The sequence below is a fragment of the Amborella trichopoda genome, chromosome 11 (genome assembly GCF_054954075.1).
Source record: "Amborella trichopoda isolate Santa Cruz 75 chromosome 11, AtrichopodaSantaCruz75HAP2 v2.0, whole genome shotgun sequence".
NCBI classification, from domain to species: domain Eukaryota; kingdom Viridiplantae; phylum Streptophyta; class Magnoliopsida; order Amborellales; family Amborellaceae; genus Amborella; species Amborella trichopoda.
The window spans coordinates 42,075,116-42,081,366 of record NC_142346.1 but is presented as its reverse complement, the minus strand read 5'-3'; the positions used below and the strand labels follow the sequence as shown (position 1 = coordinate 42,081,366).

The 6,251-nt window shown below is 37.1% G+C and overlaps 1 long non-coding RNA gene across 2 annotated transcripts; it reads right to left on the bottom strand.

Annotated features, from left to right (window-relative positions):
* Positions 1-1,043: 1,043 nt before the first annotated feature.
* On the bottom strand, positions 1,044-5,957 carry LOC110007047 (uncharacterized). Of its 2 annotated transcripts, XR_002280559.2 has the most exons (3): positions 5,207-5,957; positions 2,103-5,127; positions 1,044-1,352 (listed from the first exon to the last, which is right to left on the bottom strand). It is a non-coding gene; the product is annotated as an uncharacterized LOC110007047 (long non-coding RNA). The 2 variants fall into 2 exon arrangements; XR_016044849.1 differs by lacking the exon at positions 1,044-1,352 and having other exon boundaries at positions 2,000-5,127.
* Positions 5,958-6,251: the final 294 nt, after the last annotated feature.

Below are 6,251 nucleotides of genomic sequence, written 5' to 3'. Positions count from 1 at the left end.
CATGCGTGTTTAATATTTTAGTTATCTTGAATGGGTGTGATGAAATCTTGGTTGATCCTATTTTAGCCCTAAAACCATGTTTCTGGACTGAATTAGTCCTGGAATTTTTTCAACTGGATTGTCTGCTATGATTTTTTGAACTGGATTGCCTATATTTTCAGGAGTAGCTGATTGTTGTGTTATGGTGGGATGAACTTAGGGGTAGGGTAATGGGTCAGGTCAATCCGACTTGGTTCCAGGTTTGGGTCCTATTTTTTAACCCAATGGGTCAGGTCCGTGTCCAAAAGTAGGGGTTGGGTCCAGGTCTAGGCTGCCCTGATCTGACCCAAATACGGTAGATGTACTCTTTATTTTATTGTAATTGCACATTATATAATCTATTATTATTTAACCACTCCCACTCCTAGATGAACGGTCTTGTAGCGGTTCCAGGAATAGCCCATTGGTGCCAATGGATGGTAACATTAGGATCAAGCATACATTGTGGTATGCTAACTACGATTTATATAAACATTACTAGGATTGGCTCGGTGGCCCGAGCTAGTGATCAGTCGATCTAGCTTGGTGAACTAGACTAGGTTAGAGTAGTTCGATTAGTTTGATTGTATTGAGATTATAAAAGAATTTCAAAAAATTTGAAAAATTTTAGAAGTTGTGGGTTTGTGAAAACTTTTTGCTGAAGTTATTCTTGAAAGACCTGGATCGGTGGTTCGATCATTCACCTCCTTTATCCGTTGGATCACTGGAGATTTAGATCAATCCAAATTGTTGAACCACACACTATTAGAAAATAAAAATTAAAATAGAAATTCACGGGGGCGGTTATTTGTCCCCTTAAAACACAGGCTTGAAGAAAAAGAATATGCAAGGGGGTTTTAGGAGGGGAACCAGGCCCGGGACTAATACTGTTCTTGAACCGGTTTGGTTTCGGCCAATTATCAATCCAGATCTGCAGCTCGGATCGCAAATTCCTGGTTCTAAAACATTGGATGAAATTATTGAAGCGACACACCGAGAGCCTGGTTCTTATTCAGATTTCACAGTTAGTCTAAAATGTAGCAGATCACATTAGTCAAAACTATAGAATTAATCAAATATACATTATTGATAACCATAGAATCAATTAAATATCAATAATACAAGTAAAATAAGTTGAAACATACAAAATCAACTAAAATGATGAGATGGCCCCAAGTCATCGTGATCACTGTAATTCTTATCAGGAGTATGCTACTGAGTGAATTGAAAGCATGAGTCCGGGGTTATGGTTCTTGTGAACCAGGTTGATATACCTTCTCCAAAGATTGACGATAGAGTTTGTCGAGGTGTATCCTCTTCCTAGCCCGATGTCCCTGCATGTTTGGTTCGTGTGAAATTGCTTTTTAGAAATATTTTTATATGAAAGAATTCTCTCATGCGGTCAAGTATGGAAGTATTTTCACATCAATTTATTGTCAATTGGTGTGAAAAGATGCACTACGACTAACTGGTATGAAATATTCTATGTGTTTCATGTGGGTGATGTCATTTCTTCCTAATAATCAAATATACCTTTAATAAAAAAATTGTTCGATGTACAAAACAAGAGTATATAAGTCTGCAAAATTTATTAAGTATAATTATAAAATACTCTATAGTATTGACACCCTAACATAACCATATATATATATATATATATATATATATATATATATATATATATATATATAAAATTTAGGGATTGTATACAATGAGAACATTTTTACTTTTGATACAAGGAGATCACAACCATCAAATGTGAAATCTGATAGCTTAAATGTGTCATAAAGTTCGAAGAATTTTTTTTTTGAAGCTTGAGCCTGGTCAATGGAATAAATGCAACCATCTAATTTTACATCCAATGGTCAAGATTAATTGTGATTACCTTATACCAAAGATTACTGGTCTCATTGTATACTTTTCTAAAAGTTTATATAAGGTCACAACCTTAAAATGTAGAATTAAAGATACACCTCACAAATCCATCAAAAAAAGTTGTTTTAATATTTAAAAACCTTTTAATTGATCATCTCCACGCACTCTAGAGTGCTAACACTGAATTCTACAATTCTTTTTCAATTTACCTCCGGTACAAGGAGATAGGAAAATGAGTAAGTGCAGTGAAACAGTAGTTGTCCCACTCTTATCCATCATCAAAGATCCTTGAAGTGCAGTTCAATACAGAACCGGATGTTTTGGCTTTCCCACCATTTCCTATCTCCTTTTAACTGTAATCGGTCTACACTCTCGGGGCGAAGAGGGATCTTCTTTAACCTCAAACAACGAAACACGTCCAATGGGCAATTCAACTCACAGTCACCATATATGCTGGTCAGCTTGGCAAGACATCCTCATCCACCTCCTCATCTTCAATTAATTCCTTTATTTCGTCGCAAAACCTGAGAGTGCGATTTTTGAGTTGTTGCAGAATACAACTGGGGAAGAGAACTACCAATTTTGGTTTGGACATTGAAATACTTTATTTCCTTTAGTCCTCCAAAGCATCCATGAGGAGGGCTGCCTGCACATATCCTTTCAAAGCTAGGCAGCAAAGCAAGATTCAGCACCACCAATGTCTTGAATGCATTTATATCCTTGGCATCCTCATAGTGCACCAGACTGCCCAGGTCGTCACATTGGTTGATATCAAGCTGCTCGGAGATGTTGAGAGGGGGAAGCCATGTCAAACCGCTATATTTGTAGAAAAACAGAGACTAAGTTTTGCGGTTCTGCTAAGGGAACCAATGCCGCTCCCCCAATCTCAAACTAGCTCCTTCCTTTGAATGCACCCTTGAACATCCAAAAGTTGGAGTTGTTGAAGCTCTCCAATTTCTGGTGGTAGCCCTTCAAGTTCATGGCAACTTTTTAGACGAAGAATGCGGAGGTTCACTAAGTTTGATAGGGAACGAGGAAGGGATTCGATCCCAATCCTAGAGAGATCGAGCTCACGAAGAGCATGCATACATTCAAAGAAATGAAGTTGAGGCATGGTTTGTAAGGATTCATTATCTCTGGCAACTGAGGGAGTTCTTCGAGATTGTTTCCCATCAATGAGATTCTCTCAGCTCCTTGCCAGTCGGCAGCTTCAGGTGCCTTTTTCAATCCGACACCCGACTTTACTATGAAGTTAGGGTCATGAATTGAACTAGCAGAAGTGATCTATAATGCCAATTCTCGCATCATGTTGTGCATTGTCACTGGTTTTTCGTCGACACCACTTTCTATCATAAGTCATTCGAGCAAAGCATAACCCCTGTTACATGCGGCATTGAGATTACCAAGCTGATCTACTATAGCTTCGCCTACAGTGTAACTTAAGGTGAAAATATGATTGTCAGCGGTAGACCATCACATTTTTTGAGAATGGTCTCGGCTAGGGGTTCTATTCAACATGTTGACCTGCTTTCTTCTTGCACAAACTCCATGCTTCTGCCTCTGGTAATTTTTTTACTTCAATGCTTACAGTGGCCTCCATTTCACTGCACAAATCACTATTCCAAGTCGTTAAGATAACCTTACAGTTGTTCTTAACAGTTGGCCGAGGAATTCCGATTTCTTTCAGTTCCAATCTCTCCCACACAACATCCAAAATCAGTAAAAACCTTTTGTTTCTTAAAATCGTCAACGGTTCATCTCTTGCAGTCTCGACCTCCACTCCAGACAAATCAATACCCAACCGATCTCCAATCTTCCTCTGTATGCTTGCCATATTTGGGTTACGAGAAACCGTAATCCATATCACAATGTCGAAACAACAATTAGATCGGAGTCGATTATGAACACTTTCGATTAGAAGAGTCGTCTTCCCAACGCCTCCCATTCCATACACACCACTAATCCAAATATTTCCATCATTTATACAATCAACAACCTTTTGCATCATCGATCTCGCGGTCGGTAGGTCATCAATCGGTGTGGCTTCCAACTTTACTACAGCCCCCGGAAGGGCAGTCATTGCCAGTGCACTTGTGAAATCCATTGATGCACATAAACAGACAGAGAGAGAGAGAGAGAGATAGAGATTTTAGAACGTCTTTTTTGATTACTTGTGAAGAAGAGAGCAGGCAAACGAAAGGAGAAAGAGGAGTATACGTGGCGGAGAAGGCAGTCACATGCTCAGTTGTTGGAGAATTATTGAAGGATTTAAGTATGTGGTCCTTCAAATTAACATCGTGCACCAAAACATTGTTGAAGGATTTAAGTCTGTGGTCCCTAAAATTAACACTGTGGACCAAACCATTGAAGCATCTTTTCAAATTTTTAAAATCGAACTCATTAAGGATACAATTTCTGCTTTTCTGCTTCTTCTTCTTTTTTTCCGGAAAATTAATTTAAAAGATCTTTGTAGTTTTCGTAATTAAAAAATAAGTACATTTTTATATTAAGGGGAAATTTACAAATAACCCCAATCTAGAGTTTCTGTACAAGTTACTCCAACCAATTTTTCTCACTTTTTACCCCAACATATATTTTCTTGGCAAATACCTCCAATCCAACAAAAAAAAAAAAAAAGTCTAAACTACGTACTTTTTAAGGAAATTGAAAAAAAACCTAAAACTTCCCAAAACCTCGCCCACACATTTTTTCACCATTTTTTATACTTTTTGGACGAAAATGCTATTTACGATAGTCTTTCTACTGTAATGGCATTGCAACATATTATAGTATGAAAACTACAGGAATAGTATGAAATATATTATGGTACTTCTAGTACCATAATAACTTCGAACATTACAATACTCACAATACCGTTTAGTGATTAGCGTACCCGTTGTATTTGCTCTTCGGAATGGTTGGTCAAGTAACAAAAATATTGTATTTTTGAATACATCATTATGGATTTGATTAGTCTTTTTGGTAGCTATCTTTAATTCTTTCCCATATCAAAAAATTGAAGAATTTGTACACCAAAATATCTTGTCGATTCATTCTTAGATCCAATTGATGCGTAGTATCGTATTGGCCTCAACAGTCATTGATTAGGCCAAAAACTCACGAAACAAGGGGCAAAAAGGCCACAATAAACACTTAATATTTTCCACAGAGAACAATTTCATACCTGTGGCCACAATGGGTGGTACTGGGCTCAAAGCAAATATCCAAGCAAACCTGTAAAAGTAAATAATCCTCTGTCAAATGAGAGAGATAGAGAGAGAATAGATGTGGGTTTGATCCCCCAGTCTCGTACCGCACAAGAGAGCTCTTCCCTCAATCTATGCAGACAAAGGAGAGCAGGAGCATGAATCTGCCTTCGAACTCTGCGCGTTCTGAGAGAACAATAGAACATGAAGACAAAAAAATACTTGGGGAATAAACATAGTAGAATATGAAGAAAAAGTGAAAATCACAGTCATTGTGTGAAATAAATTCATGAAAATATTGTAGAGTTGAACACAAAAAAGACCGTAGTGAAAGAAAACCACAGAAAACTCTACAAAGAGAGAAATAACTTTCTCGAATTACAAAAAAACAAGCTCAAGTACTATTTACTTTGCAACAAAATCTTTGAACCAACAAGAGAGAAGAAAAAGAGAAAATCACAGTTATTGTGTGCAATAAGTTCAGAGTTGAACACAAAAAAGACCACAGTGAAAGAAAACCACAAAGAACTCTTCAAAGAGAGAAATAACTTTCTTGAATTACAAGAGAACAAGTTCAAGTACTATTTACTTTGCAACAAAATCTTTGAACCAACAAGAGTGAAGAAAAATAGTACCTAATTTAACAAAATAATCCGGAAAAATCTAAGAATGAAAAAATGAATGGAAAGAAAATAACCCATGAAATCGAGAGTAATTAAAAATGGAATGCAAGAAAACAAGCGGTGAGAATCATGTGAACAAATAGCAAGGAAATGAAGAAAAAAAATGCCCATTGAATCTTTTCAAAGCATCACGGGAGGAGAGGAGTAGCCCTAAGCTTTTCAAACTATTACGGTAATAAGAATCGTGCACAATATATTTATATATTATGATAATTAAAGTAACCTAATGACACTACGGCACTTTAATAACCGTAATGTATTTTCACACTATTACGGTAGTTTTTATACTTTAATAACCATAATGTATTTTCACACTATTACGGTAGTTTTTTTTACCCAAAGCTTCGGGGATCAGGTCCGGTACTTGACCAGCACTTGTTTCTTTGAGGACTAAGTCCAGCACTTCAAGTAGCAACCGCCTTCTATATGTGTGCTGCGGTGGCCTACAAGTGCCGGAATTTTTATGCAA